Here is a 24,463-nt window from a genome sequence, read left to right as displayed (position 1 = left end):
AAATGAGCTGAATGAGCTGATTGAGCTGAATGAGCTGAATGAGCTGAATGAGCTGAATAAGCTTAATGAGCTGAATGAGCTGAACGAGCTGAATGAGCTCAATGAACTGAATGAACTGAATGAGCTGAATGTTCTGAATGAGCTGAATGAGCTTAATGAGCCTAATAAGCTGAATGAGCTGAATGAGCTGAATGAGGCGAATGAGGCGAATGAGCTGAATGAGCTGAATGAGCTGAGTGAGCTGAATAAGCCGAATGATCTGAATGAGCTGAACGAACTGAACGAACTGAACGAATTGAACGAACTGAACGAACTGAATGAACAGACTGAAATGAATGAAGGAATTTTGAGATTTAACCAAAACTAAACCGTTTATCCTTATTATTTGTGGAAAAGTTTTCGTAGTTTGTGAACATTTTCTTCTGTTAAAACAATAGTTAGGGTGGTTCTTATTTTGCCAAGATAAAGTATTTAACTTTTTAATCATTTTAGATGGAGTCATATGACTTTCAGTGAAGTTATAGAACAAGCTTTAGAAAAAAAAAGTTCCGAAGACATGTAAGCTCTCTCTATCATAATTTTCATTTCGCAACAAATTTAAAATCATATGCTAGGGTATTTCTTAAAAAAATGTTTTATTCGAATAAGTTTTGTGGTAATGATATAAAACTGAAATAGTCTTTAGTCACTTAATACTGTTTTAAAGCGAATAATTTGTTCCATTGCCCAAATATCTCACTCATTGGGGCAAACAAAAGGTAGCTCAACTTTTTCAACTAACATAATTCGAGGTATAATTGAGCAACAATGACGACCGCGATATTCTCCCTTTATCTAGCTCATTTAAAGATTGAAATATTTTGAAACAGACACATTACGATTTCAATTTCTATGAAATATTTGTTGATAATATTTGAAAAAGGAAAACCGCGCATCACAATGGAATGGGCTATAGTGACGCGCGGTATTTTACTATTTAAAAAATACCAAGCGTCACCATCAAATTCTGAATCGTACTACGTATAAAATGCTTATTATATGAAAATAACTTAAATTGTTTCAGAAAATTACTTCGATCAGTCAACAAGTAATTTTGTTTCAGTTAACCCTTAAATGCACAATATTGTTTTAAAATACCATTGCGAAAACCATCTCTAAATTATCACAGTAACGTATTGAAGCTGTGGGACAATTTTCACAAAATTTGTAAAAAAACAAGTTGATTTGCGCCTTCAAGGGTTATCAGCGATACATTCACCCGACTATACAGTTATATCTTCCGATTCCGGTCTGCAAGTATTTCGTAGGTAGTACATAACACGCCCGTTCTTAATTTCTGGTTATATATCACATAGTATTTCATCTGTTCCACAATTGAGCGAACGAGAATAAAAGTCGCAAGACTCAGTCTACTTTCTACTTCTGCCCAAGTCAGACGTACAGTCGAACCAAGTGAATAAAAACTAGCAACATCTCGATCTAGTGTGCATTGTCTCGAGAACAAAGGAAACTTTTATTTTATTCTTGCCATCATGAGTAAAGTTGACGAAAAATCTCTGCTCCGACCCAACACAGCGGTCGTTGACTTTAAATTCTGTTCAATAAGATTGAGTTTTCGTGAAGTGGAATACCTGCTGAAGGTGAAGATGCAGCTTAAGCTCAAGGAGGTTATGTATCTACAGTATCATCATCTTCGTAATGTCGTACTCATATCATTCAACACGTTAGCACAAGCTGAACGTTTAGTTTTGCAGAACAACTTGAAGCACGTGGCTCAAAGTGATAAAGTTGGAATTAAGATTCCCGTGTATATAGAAAAAGACTATGTAGATGTAAAGTTACATGACCTATCACCACGTACCCCTCCTGATCTAATCGCAAAATACATGTCGCAATACGGCGAAGTAGAATCAGTTACACGTGATACGTGGAGAAATTTCTTCCCGGGTACACCTAACGGTGTTCTTGTGGTGAGAATGCGGATCGAAAGACCTATCCCCTCCCACTTGACTATAAAACTCAAAACCCACGAAGCCACTACACTAAGGTTTTTGTTTTACACGGGGGATACGTACCGTGTAAAAAAACCGTGCAAAAAAAACCGCGTTAATTGCGAAATCCGTGTAAAAAAAACCGCGTTAATTGCGAAATCCGTGTAAAAAAAACCGCGTTAATTGCGAAATCCGTGTAAAAAAAAACCGTGTTAATTCAGAAAACCGTGCAAAAAAACCGCGTTAATTCCGAAAATCGTGCAAAAAAAAAACCGCGTTACATTCAATGCAAAAGACTTAGACGATTTTAGGAAAAGGGATGATTTCGGAGTTTTATCAAAAATGTTCTAAGTCCTTTTGAAGGCAAAAGACTTAGACGATTTTTGAACAGGTTTTTTTTGCACGGATTATGCAAGTAGCACGGTTTTTGCTTTTTTCAATTCCTTAGGTTTTTGGAAAAGTGGAAACGTCGGATCTTGAGGTTTCCTTTTGTCCCGCACTTTAACAATATGGTTGTTTTCGGTACAGTGTTAACGAGATCGATATCGATGCCTGAGGCCATTTGGAATACCAAGATGACGACTTCCGGTCTAACAGAATTTTCAATAACCCAATCAGTATGCATATTTTCCGAGCGGGCCTAACGAGCGCATGATAGAGATCAATGTCTGAGACCATTTTGAAATACAACATTGAGACTATCGGCTTAGCGATATTCTGTATAACTCACAACATGGAGTGTTTTGGAACTGGATTGACAAATATGCAGTTACCAGAGATCTGAGTATAAATATCCAGCGTAAAACAAAAAGATACATTTATTTTTGTATATTTTGCATTTATAAGATAAGAAAAATGTGCTCATGAATGGATTTACTCGAATTTGAATTGGTTCGTCCGCTAGAGCTCATCGAGCGAATCTTCATGCGAGACTCAAAGTCGAATCAAAAAGCTGACATAATCAGAGGGAAATAATAAAATCAGGTCTTCGCTGTATTATTAAGGGGGCGTCTGGTGTAAAGTGCTCAAACCGAAAGTTATTTTGTTTTACGATTTTGAAGGCAAGGAAACAATGCATCTTTTATGTAATGTTAAGCTTTAGATTTGTACGTTTATTCTGTACGAAAAAAATATTTGCGCGGCCTTATTCTGCGCGGCGTTTGACGTGAGACGACGAAACTCACCTCACTTTACGTGACTTTTCTCACCCGATTCTGAGAGTCGACTCGGGTGAGATGAGATTCCTCATTGCGGTTAAATGGGAGTCTCACGTCACCCGAAGTGACTCTTCAGAATTGGATGAAGTCACGTAGAGTGAGGTGAGATTAGTCGTCTCACGTCACACGCCGCGCAGAATAGGGTCGGCAGCCACGCAGAGCCACACATACGAGCGTTCCAGGAGTAGACATCCAACCATTTCCACGTCGAGGAGCGCCGCGGCTAACACGATGACTCTTGATAAAATTGTTTGACACAGGAAATTAAGTAAAATTTGTAAAGCTTAGACTTGTAGTTACTCGATGAACCCAAAAAAAGTTCGAGTTTAGGAAAATGGCTTCATGTAAACCGAAAAATCTCATATTTTTCTGTAAAATTCATGCTCTTTTCTTCAAAATAATAGAGAGAACAATTTTTTCATTCTGTTTTCTGTGGTTCACCGACAGGCTACACATATTGTGCATTTTCATAAAAAAATCAAGTCAATTCTTTGATTAGTTTTTGAGTTATCGTGCTCACCAATTTGAAAAACGCGGTTTCGAAAAAACGCTATTAAAGGGTACTCCATATCAAATTGCATCACGGAAAAAATGACGTGGAAAACAATCCATTTGGTATTTTGTGTTAAAAATTTGGGTGGAAGTAGTTTAAAGTGTATTGTTCACACTGTATTTTTATCGCTGTCAGTCTTAAGAAAATTGTTGCCGATAGATTGAAATCTGCGTGTGTCACAGCAAATACGTGCGAGGAATGCATGGCTGTTTAAAACAAAAGAAGTCACCGAGATTGCGGGAGACTATTCTAGAGGCTCAATACTAACAATTAAGCGGATAAAAAAGAAGTCGATTTTTTTGCCCACTACACCAGACGCCCCCTTAAGATGAATTAGATGTACACTAAAGCAGAGATGATGCTTATAGAGATGCGCGAAGACTGAAGCCAAAAGTTCCAATCGAACCCAAAACAACGGTTCCAAACTAGCAATGTAAACAAATATGGCGGATTTAGGAAGTAATGCGTGGGGAGTATTGAGATTGAAATGAAAAGAAATGCATGTCTGCATCCTGCATCCTCGACACATTTTTTCTAGTGCAACGAAAAACATGTAGACAGGCTCAGTAACGTAAATCAATGCGTTTCCAAGTTACATGATTGAGTATTGTGGGAAATATTTCAAAAAAGGAATTCGCCAAGCATTCATTAAAACTACAAGTCACTCGCTGTTTACACAATATTCCTGGTTGCCAAAACTAGCAGACAAATAATTTGTAAAACCGTGCAGCCAAATTTACTGTTTTTCTCGCCGCGTGTCTTTATATTTAAAACATCGTCTTGGCACTAAAATAGAAGTCACCATCTTAGATGAAAACATGACTTCCGGAATTGACATCCGGTATCTATTCATTAACGCTATTACAAAAATTCTCACATTGTTGTGGTAATTGAAAATTTTACTAAACCGAAGCAGCCATCTTGATTTTCGAAATGGTCTCAGACATTGATATTTGGCACCTACTCGTCAATCCCGTTCTAAAAATACTCATATTGATTGGGCTTTGGAGAATTCCACAGAACCGGAAATCGCCATCTTGAATTTCAATATAGCACCAGACATCGATATCTAGCGTCTATTCGTCAATTCCATTCCAAAAATACCCATATTGATTCGATTTTAGAGAATTCCAATGAACCTGAAGTCGCCATCTTGGCTTTCCAAATGGCCTCTGACACTGATCTCTATCATGCGCTCTATTAGGCCCGCTCTGAAAATATGCATGCTGATTGGGTTATAGAGAATTCCACTGAACCGGAAGTCGCCTTCTTGGTTTTTAAAATGGCCTTAAACATCGATATCTGACGTTCACTCATCAATTTCGTTCCAAAAATACCCATATTGATGGGGTTTCAGAGAATTCCACTGAACCGGAAGTCGCCATCTTGGTTTTCAAAATGGCCTTAAACATCGATATCTGACGGCCACTCATCAATCCCGTTCCAAAAATAGCCATATTAATGGGGTTTCAGAGACTTCCACTGAACCGGAAGTCGCCATCTTGGTTTTCAAAATGGCCTTAAACATCGATATCTGACGTCCACTCATCAATCCCGTTCCAAAAATAGCCATATTGATGGGGTTTCAGAGAATTCCACTGAACCGGAAGTCGCCATCTTGGTTTTCTAAATGGCCTCAGACATGAACATTTGGCATCTACTCGTTAATGCTGTTCCAAAAGCAATCACTTCCACTTTTCCAAAAATCTTCGAAATTCTTTGCATTCAAAATGGAAAAGCAGAAACCGTGTAAATTTCAAAATCCGTGCAAAAAAACTTGGTCAAAAACCGTCTAAGTCTTTTGCCTTCATAAGGATTTTTGCTAAAACCGTGTTAATTGCGAAATCCGCGCAAAAAAAAAATTGATCAAAAATCGTCTAAGTTTTTTGTCTCCAAAAGGACTTAGAACATTTTTGCGAAACCCGTGCAAAAAAAATTGTTGAGAAATCGTCTAAGTCTTTTGCCTTTAAAAGGACTTAGAATATTTTTGCGAAAAACCGTGTTAATTGCGAAAACCGTGCAAAAAAAACCGTGCTAATTGCGAAAACCGTGTAAAAAAAGCCGTGTAAAAAAAGACCGTGCAAAAAAAAAACCGTGTAAAAAAACCTTAGTGTATTAATCAAACTACGTTATGCACCCATGAGGGGCAAACTCCCACGTGCAAGTATTGTAATCAAACAGCACACCACGGACAACCTTGCGCGGAAGATACAAAGGAGAATGCATCTCTACCGATTGCCAACGAATCCACGGTAAACCAACCCAAAAAAGAGTTTTCTATACCAATACCTGAGCCATAAAGGGTTGCCAAATTTGTGGCAGCTGTTCAGTCCATATTGACAACTGCCAAAGCAGAATCCAGCACCCCAAAAACCACTGTAAGCAACATCGGAGATGAAGATAATAACAATGACGACGGATTTACATTGATCCACGGCTCCGTTAAGCTACCGCTATGGGCCGTGTCAAATAAACGAAATAAAAAAAAAGTCGCAAGACTAGAATATGCCTCGTGAAACTCGCTTTTAATATATTATAGTGTTCAAATCGGATAATAATTTCAAAAATATAAAAAATGGAGGCACGTGGAATACATGTTACTTTCGTATATCCCTAGTATAATGGGCACTGGGAGCATATGGGCAGGAATCGCAATATGTTCGAGGGACTCACTGCAAGAAAAACTAAATTCATTTCAAACTGTAAAGTGAATGCATAGATTGGTTATATTTATAAGCCTATTGCTGTCATCAAGATAGCAATAACTTACGAGGTACAAAAGAGATTATTTTCAACGGCAAGCAAAAAATGACCGTCGTCAAAAACTATCACCGTATATACAGTATACACGACAAACTTTAGATCCAAATTAAATTTTATCCTATTGATTCTCCAGCTCGTGTTTTGATATGGCTGCTACTGCCTTCAACGAGAGCAGGACATATTTATCAATCGTAGAGACGTAATCAGATAATGACACGTCAAGAAATACTTTAGAATCACTCGCAAACTGTTAGTAGCTCTATCATACCTAAACGTGAGCAGTCACTAGGAGCAAATACTGCTATCGACATATTGTCTTTTCATAATATTGACTCAGCTCTCGGGAGTGTTCTGTTGATTTTTTCATCACAATTTTTCACAGTAGATTTCAAACTCTTTCTAAAAAATTCTTTGATCTAACAGGATCTACACGACGCAGGTTTCCCACACAGCGACACATTTTATACTGAGTGAAAACAATAAAGCTGAAATTCCCAAACGTTGGGTGATTTGGAAAATACCTGGAAAGCAACAGCAGCAGCAGCACCATTGTATCTGTTGATTTCCTCCGAATCCGGTTGCTTGCATCCCCCAGACGACAAAAGCTGTGAACTTTTGTGCGTTCGTTCGAACAAAATGGCAAGATTCAAAACAAACACGAAAAAGCTCTTAGGAGAAAATATATTGGAAAAATTTATACATTTTATCGCTTGTGGTATTTATTACCAGCAAGTTTCACTGGTGCTAGGTGCGTGGGCGGTTGGATTACGGAGACGAGCTTGCAGGAAAAGGATGGTGACATACGAGTTTTAAGTGGTCTCAGACGCCGAAAAGTCAGAAGTTAGTAGGTCGGGAGCAAGCTAAAACAATAAAATATACCAAAGTTCCGCTTAACGATAAATATGGGATTGGTGGATTGAGCTGTTCAAACGTATTACTGTTTTAATTTTAAGGTTGTTTTACTTTGGAAAGAAACAACTCTTGAAAATAAAAGCAGCATTTGGGCAATAATGTTCGGCGTGGTAAGGATGTCTGCAAAAAATGAATTTACCACAATTTAAACGTGAAAGTATAAAGTTTATTCACGATCGGGCAAAAGGATTTCAGAGTATTGAAAAAAACTTTTCCGGACATTTGGCAAATCACACTTCTCTGAATCCATTACTGCGCTAGATTTAGCCCAGAGAAGAGAAGTACAGCTGCGCACAAAAAATCACGAAAGTCCTCACGAAACGGATCAGATTTATTCTTGGTTTTCTTTGCTTTGATATGACAGCGCATCCGAAAAAAAAAGAAACAAATCCAATTCATAAAATGACTAAACTATAATGAACATTAAGAGGGATTACAAATTAAAATACTGAATAAAAATTACTGAAAAAATGGTGAAACGAATAAAATAAAAAAATGAGCAGAAAACAAGATAAAAAACTTAACGATAATAAAAAGTGTAAGACTAAATAGAATAAATTAAATTATGTAAAATTAAAAATTTTAATGAAATGAATAAAATAAATGTGTGAGAAAACCGACTTAATCCTTCTAACAGTGAGGTTAGACATTTCTAACACTAAACTCTGTTGAATCATTAATTAGTTTGCAGAACTCATGCGAGCTAGGCACCCAACTAGAAGTGGGATGAACACAGTTTCGAGTGCTGCACGAATAAAAATACAAATAAACTGAATAGATTATAAAAAAATCAATAGAACAAATGAAATTTAAGAAGTATTCAAGCAAAAAATGATACAAAGTTACAATTTTCATAAAATGAATAAAATGATTTTTATAAATCAAACAAATGGAATAAAAAACTCAAAGTAGTTCAGCGAATTAAATGAAAATTAGATGAAATAGAAATGTGGTAAAATTAATAGAATAGATTAAACTGAATAAAGCAAACAAATTGGATGAAATGAATAAATGGAACAGCTGATCAGAATCAAAAAAAGTTAATAAAATGGAAAAACTGAGTATAGTGCATGGACTGGAAAAAATAAAAAAATGCATGAAATAAATAAAATAAAAAATATAATACATAAAATAAATAAAAAATAAATAAAATTAATTGAACATATAAAATAAATAATAAAATAAAACAAACAAAACGAATAGAGTTGATAAAGTGAACAAAAAAACGAAATAAAATTAATGAAATGGTTAAAATGAAAAATTGAGCGATGTTAAAAAAGTTATGAAATTTAGAAATTAAAATAATTTGTTTCAAATTATTAATTTGGATGAAATGAATAAAATGAATGATTGAAAAAAAAGTCAGATTATTTAATTGAATTAAATGCATAAAGTCAAAACAGTAAATAAAAGAAGTCGAATATTTGATATGAATATGTGATGAATAATCTGATCAGAATGAATGCAAAGAATGAATCGAATAAAATATATATAATGAACTCAAATGAACCAAAATAAAAAAGAATGCCAAATTAAATAAATGCTTTAATGAAATAATAATATATTAAAAATTAGTCAAATGTTCAAAATGAAAAAAAAACATCAAACGAATAAAATCCATGAAATAAATAAACTGTAAAAATGAAATGAAGAAATTGAAAAATGAATGAAATTTAAAAAGAAATAATGATTTAATTAAAGTAAATGAATAAAACGAATTGTACGAATTTGAGAACCACTCTTTCGGAGTTTCAGAGAAGGCGATTCGTGAAAGAGATAGGTGAAATATCGAGACAATGATGGCGATTATATTATTGTCGATAACACAGAAGCCGTGCATTCAGTCGATTACATTTCAGCCTCTTTCTAGTTTTCCTTGTAGCTTTCGGATGGTTTCGTTCAGAATTCTCGTTCCGGAGATATGGATTAATAAGTCCTATATAAACCAGTTCCATGAAAAAGAAACTTTGTTTAAGGAGGTCCTTCCATTTCTAAAACCATTTTTAAATTCAACAATATACCAATATTTTGCTTCGCTATCTTATGTAATGGTTAATTTAGAGTAACTGTATTAAAGGTACTATTTATCTATCAATTTGTACGTCCGATATATATCTTTGCGTTGGTGAGGGTTCGAGATTTTCAGGATAAAGTTTCTGCAATTCCACTGTTGAACAATGATCAAATCCGTGACCTAGTTCGATGAATCACCCATCAAAGGATTCATTCGCTAAAAGAAAGAGCATTTTGTAGGCAATCGCATTAAGAAGTTTTCTACTGCGGGGAGAAAGCTTATCAGGATGCTTTTAAGAGGGTCAGGAATACTTATAAATATAAAAATACGGTCACTGGTTTCTTTCTCCGGATACGACATGAGAAAATTTAAAGTTTATGTGTCCCAGGAATTTGGAACTCCTTTTTTGAGCTCTGATTTGTGAGATCAGGAGCTTCTTGCTTCGGTTTTGCACCAGTACTTTCTGTAGTTGTTATTTTTGGGGTACCATGAAGCGACACCTTCTGGCAGTTACAAAGAAGTTTAGGAGAAGAAGTGTTCTTCCTCCTATCATCAATTCTAAAATGTTCCCTCCTAGTTGTTATCAGAGACGCATTCGTCAGCCGGCAGGTTAGTATTGATATTTGTAGTGGACGGTGGCGGAACTCAATTTAGTATTGTTGCAATGATCGATTAGAAGCGGGCGCTTCAATTTCTCTTCGCGCTGTTTGTCACTCGGTACGTGTCGGAAGACCATTTGAATTTCCCTCATAGTACAGAACCTTTTCAACATCCCTTCCCCAAAGATCATCAACATGATTCCCACCGCATTTCCCACAACAAACCTTATCGCTACAATGGGAGGCTGTCTGTCCCAGTTGTTTGCAATTAGTGCAGTTCATGACCCGCGGCACAAAAAGGCGAACAGGTAAACAAATCTTGTCAAAGAAGAGTTAGCTTGATACAACAGACTCGCTGAAGGTCACCCGATAACAGTCTGAGTCTACATCTTAGCATCAGCTGCGACTGATGCTGAATGTAGATGTTTTCGGTCCAGTATATTTTTTTTGGCTGAAGCATAATGGCTTTACAACAGCCAACCCCGTGTTTCTGCTGATCCGCACAATTCAAACTCGAATCGGGACACGACGCCATCTCTTTCGTTCAAGTTTGCTGGTACATATACTCTGCACTCCTTAGTAAAATGCTTAGCAAAATATGTCTGTTTCAAACTATTTAGCACACCCTAGCTAATCAGGGCGAATTTTCTACATTTTTGTCGTGGGCAAACCTCGCTGCGTCAGGACTCTAGAAGTCTGCAATAGATTTTAATAATTTTGTGTTTGGCCCGGAAAAAAATTACAAAGGCTCCTGCTGAGGAGCATGGCTACAGCTTAAGCCGGGGAGCCGATTTCATTTCGAAAAGCATTAAGGTGAATCCTTGTCAACGAAGTTATGTTGTACGAACCTATTGGCCAGTACGGAATGATAGAATAGACAATAATGGGGAAATTAAAATAATTGAGGTACTTAACATGTATCTATAAGGCCCACAAGAAAAAAAACACCAATAGAAAAAAAACCAGGTCAAAGCTTCGAAGAGGCGGAAAACACACAGCATAACCTTGAAAGCAGGTCAGCATGCTCTTCACTATAGTTCATGGCGTTGCGCTACACGGACAGGAAAAAACGTTTAAACGGTTCCAGGGTCACCATACGTTTGAAAGCTAGAGACTTAAAAATTACATCCGTATGAACATGCGCTAGGGGAACTGGGGGGTAAGCCGGACATATTAAGGATATATTGAAATACAACATAGTAAGAGCATGTTTTTGTCTACATGTAATACACTATGTTGTAGCTTGTATGTTGGCTTTCGAGTGCCCAGGGGGATTATGTTACCAAAATCAATAAGAATTATTTTTAAAGAACTACAAAAGGACGAAATATCTGCACTTTTGCCAGACTGCGGGTGAAACGGATATATGGTGGGGATAAGACGGACATGTCGCAGAAAGGATGATCACAATACAAAATATTAAAATTTACTGTTTATAAAGGATGTTTTGGATATATTGTTTAATTCGAGGTGAAAAATCATGTTTTGGTGTTCGATTTAGAGTTTAAGCAAATGACTTATTTTCAAATATCGTTTTGCCGTTGCCATAAAGAGAGTTTTACAATCAGATTCAATGATCAGTCATAGTCACTTATACAAAACAGAAGAGTTATATATTAAATACTGACTTGGTAACATCAGTTCTTCGATTACACACAGCCAGAGTAGAGGACCTGCACAACGTCATCTATCTTTTCCATATTCTATAAAATCTGTATTTAACCTCACATTATCGTACATCCGTGCCTGAAGTTTGTATGGGATTTTTTGACAATTTATATGGAGAAAACCCGCTAGCTCGCATTTTCGCCGCTAGGCGGCACTGTATGCATCGTATTATAACTGTAAGTGAAAATAAGACAGATAATTTAATTGTATACAACTTTGCCGAAGACTTCTAGTCAATCCGACTTTGTTAAAACAAGTTATTAATCTTTCAGCGAAATGATGTCTGAGTCAGTTTTGCATGGGGCCTAGCAGTGCATGGTTGTGTATTAGGGTGACAATAAAACGACCATTTTTGAAATCACCAATCTACACCCCCTAGCGTCGTTCTAAATCATGAATAAATGCCACTGTCCAAATTTGAGCGAAATCGGTTAACTTTAACCCCTCCCCCAAATAGTTTAAAGTTTGCATGGGATTTTTGGCCAAAATGTATGGGGAAACACTCGCAGTTCACAAAATCGCCGCTAGAGGTCGCTGTATACTTCCGATCACTGACCTAGGAAGGAGTTAAGCTTTTGAAGATATGCTGAAGAAGTTTGTCGAAGACTGCAAGACAATTCAACCAACTGTTAAAGAGTTATTAACGTTTAAAGTTGGATACTGCTGCTTAACATTTGCAAAGGGCGTACTCTGCTTATCTCATGTATGTGAACCGCGAGTGAAGGTGGAACAAAGTTAGGAAAAACTCATATATCTCTGAAACGATAAGAGATAGAAAGTTATGATGTTCCACAAAGTTGTAGAAGAATAAAAGGACTTTTTGGTTTCACTAAAAAGTTTCAGGATTTCTCCGCAAGGTGGCGGTAGTGAGCCAAGCAATTTAAAGGGAATACTCCTATCTGTACAACGGTAAGAGATGGAGCATTTGGATGTTCTACAAAGTTGTAGAGAAGCAAAAAATATTTTCTTTTCTCATTTGAAAAATGCAGAATTCTACCACATGGTGGCGCCAGTGATCAAAATTTATTCAAGGTAATACTCCTATCCATACAATGGTAAGTGCTAGTGCAATCTGATGTTCTGCGAAGTTATACAGTATTTCAAAGGCTTTCGTGTCTCATTATTAAAATTGGAATAAGGACACATATATACTGTGTGTATGAAGCTTAAGGGGCTACATACCTTTTTTTATTTTTCAAAAAATCGAATTTTTTATTACTTTATCTGAAAGTACAACTCCTTGAGAATATTTTTCCAAATTTTATAGAGATCCGAGAAATAGATCGAAAGTTACAGCGCTTCCAAGCGTGCTTCGTCTACCAAGCGCAGTGGCAATTTTAAACTCGATTATCTCGAAATAGCGATTTAAAAAAAATGGTTTTCCCGTGATCACGATTCCTGAAATACCACTCAACCGATTGTCTTTATTTTTTTTAAATTGATCGTAATTAATTTTTCTCATACCTTAACAATTCCTTTTTTATGTTTGTTTTGTAGATGAGAATTTTTTAATACAATTTTAAAAGCCTAAAACAGCGATTTATTAGGAAAAACGTTCAAGAATGCAGGAAAAATGTTGAAATGTAGTCTCCGGTTATTCAACTAGGTCGACTAATAGAACCGACTAAAATTACAATTATTTTGTTCAAGATGTGTGGTTCGGTGCACGAAATTAGCGGTAACCAATCACGAACTGGTTTTAGTTGGGTGTTGTAAAATCCGTTTTTTCGGCTCGGTGCATGAAGCTAGCAGTAAAGAATCACGAACTAGTTACGGTCGGGTGTTTAAAATCCGGGTTTTTGTCGTGCATGCTACTCTCTAACTATCAGAAATGAAAATAATTTCCCCTGCTAGTAGTAGGTAACGACACAAATTGATTCATCCACCAGCCGTGCACAGTTCACAAATATTTTTTCCCAGTATTGTACAGCCCTTGGAGAACCCTGTACGCTCTAAACAGCTCTACACAAAAAATTGAAATAAAACTGTAGCGGACCTACATTTAAAATTTCTCATCATTTCAGTGTTCGGTTGGTGCATCATATTGAAGGCTCTGACCGAGATGAGCTGAAACTTTTCCCCATTTCCAAGTAGTTTTTTTCGAAAGATTTTTCAAAACAGGTTTTCGTTATTAATGCATGTCATACATACCTCAAAATTTTATACAACATTGTTGAACTTATTTTCGACAAATTCCGAAAATTGATTAATTCCATGCAGTATGATATGAAAAGATATGAGCGTTCCAAACCTTACACGACTTTCATCCCGAAATTTTGAAAAGGGCCCATATATTGAATGATAAGTCGTTAGCCACGACAAAAAGCGGAACAGCACTTCATAGTATAATGGGTTCCGCCGCGGTACAATTTTCGAAAAAGTCCACTTTTATTGGCTTACTTTGAAATAATGTCACTGTTGAGTTACTTAGTACTTTGGAATAGACAGGGCTCCAGAATGTAAATTTAGCAGGAATTTTATCTTTTTGTTAAAATTAAATGATTTAGCCTTACAATATGTTTGGCAAAGTTGTTGTACTTTACAAGCCCTTTATTTTTAGACAGAAGCTAGGGTGGTTCTAACTTTAGCAATATTTAAAATGAAACTTTTGAACTGTTCGAGATAGAGCTTGACTATTATCGATGAAGTTGTAGAACAACACATTTTAGCCAAATTTGCTGAAAACACGCAAGCTCTAGCTTTTATACTTTCCATTGCCCGACAAATCCAAATGTAAGCTGAAAGGTGTTCCTTAAAAACGGTTTTATTTCTATAAAAAGTTTCATTTTACACTAAAGTACCCTATGGACAGGGGTACAAGATTATTTTAAGGTGCATAATTTTCTTTAAAACTCCAACTACCAAAGATTTGTCGTTTGAAAGGTATGAAAACTTTTTTATAAACAAAATATAACTTTTTCATATAGCATTATCTTCGATTAGGATACTTAACATTAAATACCGTTGTTGTCATAAGATATAGCATGCTTTGTAGTATAGATCGCAAAAAATGGCAAATACAATATTTTTTACGTCTTACAATATTTACTCATAAAAGAGTTTATTTTTAGTAAAAAGTATATATAACTTTCTAAGGAAAGATGCTAGAGGTTCGATATATTGAGACAAAATGCTCTCCTTCAAAATATCTGAAAGTTTTTCTTAGGTGATCCTTATGAAAAATTAAAACTGCAAAAGTTATACAAAGAAAACCATTTGTAAGGAACATCCTATTTTTTTGGTAAATTTCTTGTAAAATGGAAAATACACGACATAGAGTTCCAGTGTCTTCGACCAAGTTTTTTAAAATTTTATTTTCTACGAAGCTCTATCTCGAACCATTTAAAAGTTAATCTTAAGATTTTAAAAAAATAGAACCACCCACATTAAAACGCTAGGTTCTATTATTCAAAAGATATAAGAACTTATAATATCAAAAATAGAATTTTTGTAATCAACTTTATGAACTTTTAGAAAATAACGTATTCGTTATTTTTTACTCAATTATAACTCTAGTAATGACCTTAGTTATACTTGAAAAAGAATTATTATTTGTTTGCCCCAATGAGTGATATTGTTATTGTTGGCGAAAAAGTGCTCATAACTCATCAGCAAAAATATTTGGATATAATAGTTGCCATGAAACAAGTTATTTTCCTTAAAACAATCTTAAAGTTGTCTGTAGACTACTTCACTTTTAAATCAATACCGCAAAAGTTATTTGACTAAAACAGTTTTTCTGATAAACACTAAGAAACACCCTAACCTTAAATTTTAAAATAAAAGTATAAGTTGTAAAATGAAAAGTATGATAGGTAGAGCTCACGTCTTCAGCAAACTTTTCCAAGATTTGTCGTTCTACAACTTCGTTGAAGATTATTTTGCTCTAGCTGGAATAATTAATAAGTTATTTTCTTGATCTTGGTACAATTACCCTATCTGTTTTTTTTTTTAACAAAAATAAGAAACCCACAAACTACGAAAACTTCTCCAACGACTTATTAAGGCTAAGTTGTTTAGATTTAGAAAAATCTCAAAATTCCTGCTAAATTTACATTCTGGACCACTGTGGAATGGTAATCCTTATTTCTATGACCTCACATGGACTACAATTCCAAAGGATTGTTTTGAATTGTTCAGTTTGGAAGTTTTGTGTGGTATCAGATACGACGAAAACTTGACCATCGGGTCTTCAAATGGGCGTAGTATCTTTTGCCTACTACCAAAATATCAGTCCTGTTCTCGTATAACCAATATCATTTGAATTGGGTTCGCAGCATATGGCACGCCTTGAGGCGACCAACGAGCACCGACGACAACAACATACACTATATTCCTCCGGCGATAGCGAGCAACATGCGCGATGAACCGCATAAAATATCCAGCTGTCGAGACGATCCACCCATTCTAAAAGATCTGCAAAAGCAAAATTCAAATATCTGGTGATGTGGTGATCTGGTGGGCAGGTAGCGCAATTGGCATGCACGCTTTGCTTATTAGCAAAAAAGGAGGATGCTGAATATAATAGAAGCATAGCGCGAATTGGATTGTAGCCTACTTAGGTATTTATCCCAGGCTGGCAATATTCTAGCACATTATAGTACTTGAGCCCTGTATTTCGAGCAGCCTATTTCTATGTTATAAGTGAGGCTAGATTTGATGAAAAAGTCACTAATTGGCATTCGAATGACCCTAGTAGTTCTCATCTATCACCAAATTATCAGCCCTGTAATCGTGCAACCAATGCCAGTCTAACTGGATTCACAGCGCATTGTGTACGCTTCTTCTGCGAGAGGTAATAAACGAGCACTAATGCGCGGCACTATATACGACATCTCTGAGACAAGAGCGCTCTTAAAGTTAGTCAACAGTTAGTTAAAAAAATTAAAAATGCTATATAAATGAATGCAACAGGAGAAATATAAATGGGGTTACGAAGAAATTTAAGAATATAGGTTTTATCATAGCATGATAGTCTTAAGAAAACTTTGTTACATGTTATGTATAATAAAAGAATCTCTGCACAAGAAATAGGAGTAAAAATTCGAAAAAATTAGAAAGCATTCAAAAGGTGTATTAAAATATATTCATACTCTATGCTATTTGCACCACTAAGCGGCCTAAATTATCTTTTTACAACGAGACACGAAAGCCTTTGAAATACTATATAGCTTCGCATAACATCAGATTGCACTATCTCTTGCCATTGTATGGATAGGAGTATTACCTTCAATTAATTTTGATCACTGGCGCCACCATGTGATAGAATTCTGCATTATTCAAATGAGAAAAGAAAATATTTTTTGCTACTCTACAACTTTGTAGATCATTCAAATGTTCCATCTCTTACCGTATACAGATAGGAGTATTCCCTTTAAATTGCTTGGCTCACTACCGCCACCTTGCGGAGAATCTTCAAAAGCTTAACTCCTTCTTAGGTCAGCGATCGGAAGTATACAGCGACCTCTAGCGGCGATTTTGTGAACTGCGAATGTTTCCCCATACATTTTGGCCAAAAATCCCATACAAACTTTAAGCTATTTGGGGGAGGGGTTAAAGTTAACCGATTTCGCTCAAATTTGGACAGTGTCATTTTTTCATGATTTGGAACGATGCTAGGGGGTGTAGGTTGCGAAAAAAATTTTCATATAAATCATTGTCACCCTATTGTGTATCAGTACTCGATTCTCACGAACTATACATTTTTGTGAAATAGTGGTTAAATTTAGTTCAATAGTATGTTCAGAAGAATTGTAGTACATGATACGAGTTATCTTTTAATTTTAGTTCCACCTGGCGCCAACATTAACTTTTCAACGGAGAGAGATAGAAATAAGGTGTCTTCTACAAAGTTGTAGGACAGGCATTTTTTTAATAATTCTTCCGTACATCTTGATATTCTATCACACTTCTATAAAAAGTGAGTGTTGGCACCCTCTATGCGATCACATGTGGAACTAAAATTTTCTAACCAAAGAATAACTCGTATTATGTACTACAATTCTTCTGAACATACTATTGAGCTAAATCTAACCATTATTTCATAAAAATGTATAGTTCGTGGGAATTGAGTACTGGTATACAACCAAGCACTGCTAGGCCCCCTGCAAAACTGACTCAGACATCACTTCGCTAAAAGTTGAATAACTTGTTTTAACAAAGTCGGACTGACTAGAAGTCTTCGGCAAAATTGTAGGCAATTCAATTATCTATCTTATGTTTACTTACAGCGATAATATGATGCATACAGTGTCACCTAGCGGCGAAAATGCGAGCTAGCGAGTTTTCGGCCTACTGAGTGTTTCATAATTCAAGGTTTTCCATAGTGATAGAGTACACATAAAATTCATTTGATTTTTTAAAGTTATATGCCCAAAACAATCCTACGTTCGGTGGGTGATGGAAAAATTCCTGTTTCTATCTCCGACTCTATGATCTGCATTATTGAACTAGAACAATTCAGTACCATTGTTTACGTATTGCCTTAAGTTATATGCATTCTACCCTTCCTGATTTAGATATTCAACTAATGGAATAACTATTAAACCATCTTATCGGGACGAAGGTTAACGTTTTACACTGACTCCGTGTCAAGCTCGAGTCGAGAACTTTGTCATATATTACAAACTCATCTGGAGTATCACAAGGTAGCATTCTCGGCCCACTATTGTTCGTGTGGACTTCAATCATGTAATAATGTTTTATTGTGCGAAATATCGATAATTCCGTTCACCTCCAATCACCTCCAGAGGAATTTGGGAACAAACTGTTGATTAGCGAAATTGATTAATCGAAACTTCTATCGATGTTAAACATACGTATACCACCGAGAGCGCCACGAAAAGGTTTTCTTAAAATGAAGATAATAAGTATAATAACTTAAATTTCTAGAAGATTCATACCACTCCTCTCAGTGACAAGAAAAGGATTATCAACTCCGCCACACAGCTTTTCCAGTTAACCCACCATCGGATGAGCCGTGTGTCCATCAACCCATTTACAGGAAATTTAGCAAGAATTGGTTATAAGGGAAATTGGCGCTTTTTTTCTCTCGCTGCCTGTCAATCTGTTGTCTGCTTTAAAGCAGCAACCACCTTCCGGCGTAGAGTAAGTCAGTCATCCGAGGAAGAAGATAACGGCACAAACAAGTTGGTATGTCGATCAAATTACTTCACGAGGGGAAAGTTAGTCGCGCTATGATGGAATTAATTTAATCAACACCGTTTCCGGAATTCGATCACCACTTTATCGCACTCAGAGAGGTTTTTTTGTCCTCTTTCTATGGCTCAACGGCCAGATTGCCAAATTCCATGTCAGGGGAAAAGTTTGCAGGGACGGGAGTTTAGATAAATCTAAAAGTTAAAACTTTGGTTGGTATACTCCGTTTCCTAAATTTTTGGTAGTAATATATGGAATGGAAACACTGGAGGTGTGGAAAAAAGTTCGATTACGTATCTTTAACGTCAGCTGCATCTGAAAAAATAGAAAACAGCATATGGCTTATTGAGCCAATTGCGTTTGATTGAGCTTGATAAAACTGATCGTCAGAGATCAATTTATCATTAAAATAAATGAAACAGGAATTTTCCATATAATTGGAAGCCAGCATAAGGATCGAATTTTGAATTTAAGAAAATATGGTTGCTACTATATTTACTTAGTGCAGTGGATTTAGTGATTTTATTTCATCTACGGAATTGGTAAAACATCTAAACAATAAATCAAATATTACTTCCGTTATGCACGTGTTAAGAATAGATTACGGTTTTCAGCACACCAAATCCGACAAACAAATGTCCAAAGAATGGAACAGGATCATCCACCGGAAAGCGTCACGTGCATTGTCAATTTTTCTCTGGACGATATCGGCAATACTACCAGTTTACTACCGATGGCAAGACGACTGTCAATGTTGGTAGCACCTGTTCGGAAGGGAGAATTTATGAATACCTAGCAAGAGATTTATTCCTGGTGATAAAAATTGTCCTCCATCCGTTTCGTTCTGCCCTGTACCAAAATAGAAGACAATCCCGTTCGCTGATATTCACGTATTGCTTACTCAGACTTTCCACATGGTTTTCCGACTGTTCGCCATCGTATGTGTTTCAACAGTGAACATAGTTTATACTAACAATAGATTTTCGGTCTAACATCCGCGCTCTGTGCATATGAGCAGAGTCAAAGCTGCCATTTGTTTGTATAAATATGTCGGTTTTAAAGGCTTTTTTCCCTACAAGGCATATTTCAACTATTGGCGAAAATAAACTTTTGCCGCCCTATCTTTTTAGCTATAAGAAAAAACCTCAATTTTGATCGATGCTGGATCGGAGTTTGAGAAAACAATCGAGTTCCAGTACCGCACACTGCAGATTTACAATCAATTCCACCAGATTCTGAAAGATTTGACTTGAAGCCTGCCTTCTGGCAGTTGGAATCAAACAGGCATCCAACCAGCACCGGCAACGTGATCGAACGAAATGAGCCACTATGGAGTTTGATGATGGCATCGGATGGCGCAGACACGCACACGCATTATGAGGATGGCTATGTAGCAAGCCATATACACATCGGTTGGATGGCTCGAATATGTCAAAAGAAGGTTGTTTAGTCATTCATGGGTGAAACGTGACATTCGGTTCAGATTGGACTGGAATACGTGGCTGTTAGATACGTGATTCTTACGCACGGGAGCATTCCCTGTAGGTTGGCTGATTTTATACCGTGATAGCCACTGATGCTATAACGAAGGCAAACATCGGGATTTGAAGCAGCGGCTGGTGGTTGTTGAATAGGTATTTCATAAAAACATATTCAACAATATTTTTTTAGCTTCATTTATTTGATAACTCGGAGCGTAAGATTAACCGAAACGTGGCAGAGTGGTTTGAAATATGTTTTTGAGGAATTTATTTGGAAGGAGCTTAGCACCCACATTAGCGAATTTATATGTTCTTCAACCTACATGGGTATTGAAAGAGCCATCTGTTACCGATATTCCTTTTCAATGAAATTGATTATAGTAGGCTATAGAAAATCTAGATTTAAAACAAAAAGAGATTGTGCATGAGTGTCTTAGAGAAAGTTGTAGAGGACATTTACATAATTTTTGCTGAAGAGACCTTTTCTCTGTCGCCTATACTTATTGATTTCTGGTACGTTTCCTGTGGCGAACTCCTTAAATTCAATTTTTAAGCCTAACATTTTTGTTTCTAATTTCGCGCGATTAAAAGGTTCAGAAATATTTTTCAGTGTGGCAAAATACACAAATTTGCTGAAAAGACAAAATCGCTGTGACTCATTGCAAAAGACTTGCGATAAATTTTGTTTTTATTTTTTCCTGTTTTTGGACCTGTATAACTGTATTACTAACTGTGAAAATTCCAACATTGAAAAAGGTGCTTCGTTCGCGGTATGAGAAGGGGATGCGGCGCGGTTGGTCTTCTGTGCCGGTGCAATGTTACGATTGCGCATACGTCAGAGCGAGCCCCAAAGAATGCTCATAGATGTTTCCCTTGTAAATCCGTCAACGAACCGGCGCCAGTAGCCACGTTTCTTGTATTTTATCAAACTCTTCATTCGCGTTTCTAACGTCGCGTACTGCCAATAGCTAGCCGGTGTGTCGTCCCGGAAGGCCTTATACACGATGATCTTCTCCGAGTATAAATCTTTGCCTCACTACGGATTGGGAGAACGTGTTTGGGTGTTCGCGACGGATGCTTGTTTAGTCTTTGCTTGGTTCGCGCTGTCGAGAATCAAGCCTGCCAAAAACCTGTACTTTTCCTTCGGAGAAAGTTTTTCAGTGGATTCGATTTGATCAGATATTCCGGCAGCATAGCACTTCCAATCAATGCTTCGTGTGAGGTCATATGAAATATTTATAGATTTCGATGGCTTTAAGCCGTTTGTGATTAACCGTTATGTGTCCGACGCGGTACCCGGGTACCTTTTTAAGTTTCAATTAATGCAATTCCCTTGTTTTATCTATAACTGGAAATTGAAACTTTGTGACATCTTAGAACTTCACTAACTCAAGCTTCGTGACATCTTAGAACTTCACTAAGTCAAGCTTTTGGGTGAATAATACTGTTGACATAGTAAAGGGGAGTGAGGAGGGGCTCCTGATTTTTTTTACTTCGTAACAGGCCGACGTGGGTACCCGGCTACCCACAAAACTGAAATACCAATAACTAAGGTAATTTCCAACCGATTTGATACTTTTGGGCGTTTTGGATTCAGGAATTCATCCACTTTTAGATTTGGTAAAAATGAATCGGGTTACTTCACTTGGTTCCCATAAATCCGGATTTCCAGAAACAGGTTCCAGTGCTGAGATACTATTTGTGAACTTCAATGAAATACTAGCAATATGGGTATCAAAATTCTTGCAATTGCATCAGTAGGCTGTATCTCGTGGTTTTGGAACCATTTGGTGATTTGACCCCGGAACGGACATTCCGGAGCGGGTTCCCGTGGGGCCGTGAGTGGCCATTTTAATTCCATTTTTCAAATTACCATAGGGTCCCGTAACAAGAAATAACATACTTCCGAGACAATTTGAAGAGTTTTGATACTCATATTGCTAGGACACTATTAAATCATTCCCTAGTACTGGAACATTGCTCCGGAAAATCCGGATTACCAAGAACCAGATCCATTCATCCGGTTACATTTTACAGAATCAAAAAGTGGACGAGTTCCTAAATCCAAAACATCTGAAAGTGTCCAAATCGAATAAAGGAAGTCAAAGTTATGAGAATTTCAATTTGTGGCTACCCGGGACCCACGTTGGCCTATTAAAGGTGTTTTTTTTTGTTGGACACCATAACTGTTAAGACTACAATCGATCATGGATGGCCACTAACGTGTCGATTACAGATTACCTTCCACGTGTAATCTAAGCGCAGCGATGTCGTGCAGAGGTACAAGTCTAAAGCGCTCGGGCGCGCTGGTGGAGATGGAATCCGTGTCATTTCACCAGTATTTAAAATTGTCGAACTTGGGTTATCGCAAAGATCGTGAATTACAGAGGACCGGTTATCATCATAGAAACAATCCCATGTCATACCGTTTCCTAAAGCTAGTCGTGGTGTAGGTAAGGATTCTATAATGTCGTGTAGCCGTCGGTTCCCAACCGAGGCGTTAGGGGGAATCTATGTAGAAGTCTTGGATTTTTACTTGACAAGCGACAACTTTAATACCTACTATCGAGAAAAGGATAATTCTGTAAAAGGAATAGCAACCACTCCTCCGTAGGGTGTATCTCTATCGCAGTTAAAATCGTGGAAGTTGAGGTTTACATCGAAAGTTAACCAAGTTTGACATAATACAAATATATGGCATCGCAAGCTATTTATTAATATCGCAAGATATAATTATTGAAAGAATCCCTCGTTAGGAGGCTGGAGTGCATATAGGTTCGTTGAGAGTGATGGCGTAGTTCTCTTTAACATTTATGCGAAAGAACACCATTTTAGCTTATCCCGGCGTAGTTTGCAAACGGAACATGCTGAGATATCAGGCACACTATCATCACAGTAAAGACACATTTCAGCATTCTTACTGCTCGAATCGTCCATGTAGTTTGAATCGCACTTTCCACAGTGGGCCTTATTGCTGCAGTAGGTGGCTGTGTGGTCCAATTGTTTACAATTTGAACAATTCATGACCCGCGGTGCAAACCGACGAACAATCAGATGAACCTTGTAAATACAAGAAGATGTAGTTGGTTAGAGCAGTTCCAGCGAAAGCCATCCGATAAGAGTTTGATCGGGGGTATGTTTTTGAACTATCTCTCGCGATTACCACTGAGTTCAAACGTTTGCAATCAAGTATTTTCAACGGCTGAAGTAAGCGGTCTCTACAATAGCCAATCCTGTCCTGCAGCAGATTCTCACATTTCAAGTTCTCATCGTTGGCCACACCTTCAATTCCTACCCTTACAGCAGGAATATATACATTAAAATTCCACGTAAAGTACTCACAGCAAGTAATGTTAATGTAAAACAAATTGAAAAACGAATAAAACAAAAAAACAAACAACTGAAAAACGGAAAAATATTAGTAAAAAATATAACGATGGGTAAAAGTGCAATAAAACAAAAATAACAACCAATGTACGGGGACGTAGTGTAGTTGGTAAATCGATTGCCTTGTAGGCAGCGCACCTGGGTTCGAGTCCCGACCCCGCACATAGGGTTGGAAATTTTTCATAAGAGATTTTTCTAACCCAAAGAGGCGAATGACCTTAAGGTTAAAACCTCTATAATCGAAATAAAAAACAACAACCAATATATATAGGAGCCTGGGGATATTAAGACCTTGGGGGTAATTCGGACCCCCTCGATTGCTCAGAAAATCGTAAGACTTTCTAACTGTCGTATGTATTCATGGAACCGCTATTCTAAAACATAATTTAGTCTGCTGAATCTCATTCCGCAGTTTGTTTAGAAAGGAGATATAACGTGTTTCATTTTGTTGCCATCCTCAAAACAAAAATAATTATAATGCTTAAACCGTGATCAAAGCAACAAATAATGGTGAAGAAATAACAGGTAAGTATTTTGAAAAGCTTAAGGGTCCTATTTCATGGACTCTGCACACACGGTTGCACATGCCACAGAAAAGAAAATTCACGTCGCACCATTCGACAGCTGTGACTAACGAGATTAAGTTTTTTTCAATGCCATTTATCTTTTCGCTTCTTAATGAGTTTCTCCAAATATATATTTCCTAGGTAAACATAATTC

At 36.8% G+C, this 24,463-nt stretch overlaps 1 protein-coding gene across 1 annotated transcript in view; it reads right to left on the bottom strand.

Annotated features, from left to right (window-relative positions):
- The window catches only part of LOC131679510 (uncharacterized), a 100,897-nt gene that overhangs the window by 2,162 nt on the left and 74,272 nt on the right, over window positions 1–24,463 (bottom strand). The gene's annotated exons all lie outside the window — the stretch shown is intronic.

The sequence above is a fragment of the Topomyia yanbarensis genome, chromosome 2, assembly GCF_030247195.1.
Source record: "Topomyia yanbarensis strain Yona2022 chromosome 2, ASM3024719v1, whole genome shotgun sequence".
In the NCBI taxonomy this organism is placed as follows: Eukaryota; Metazoa; Arthropoda; class Insecta; order Diptera; family Culicidae; genus Topomyia; species Topomyia yanbarensis.
Note: the sequence above shows the minus strand (reverse complement) of the source record. Positions and strands in the feature narration are given on the sequence as shown.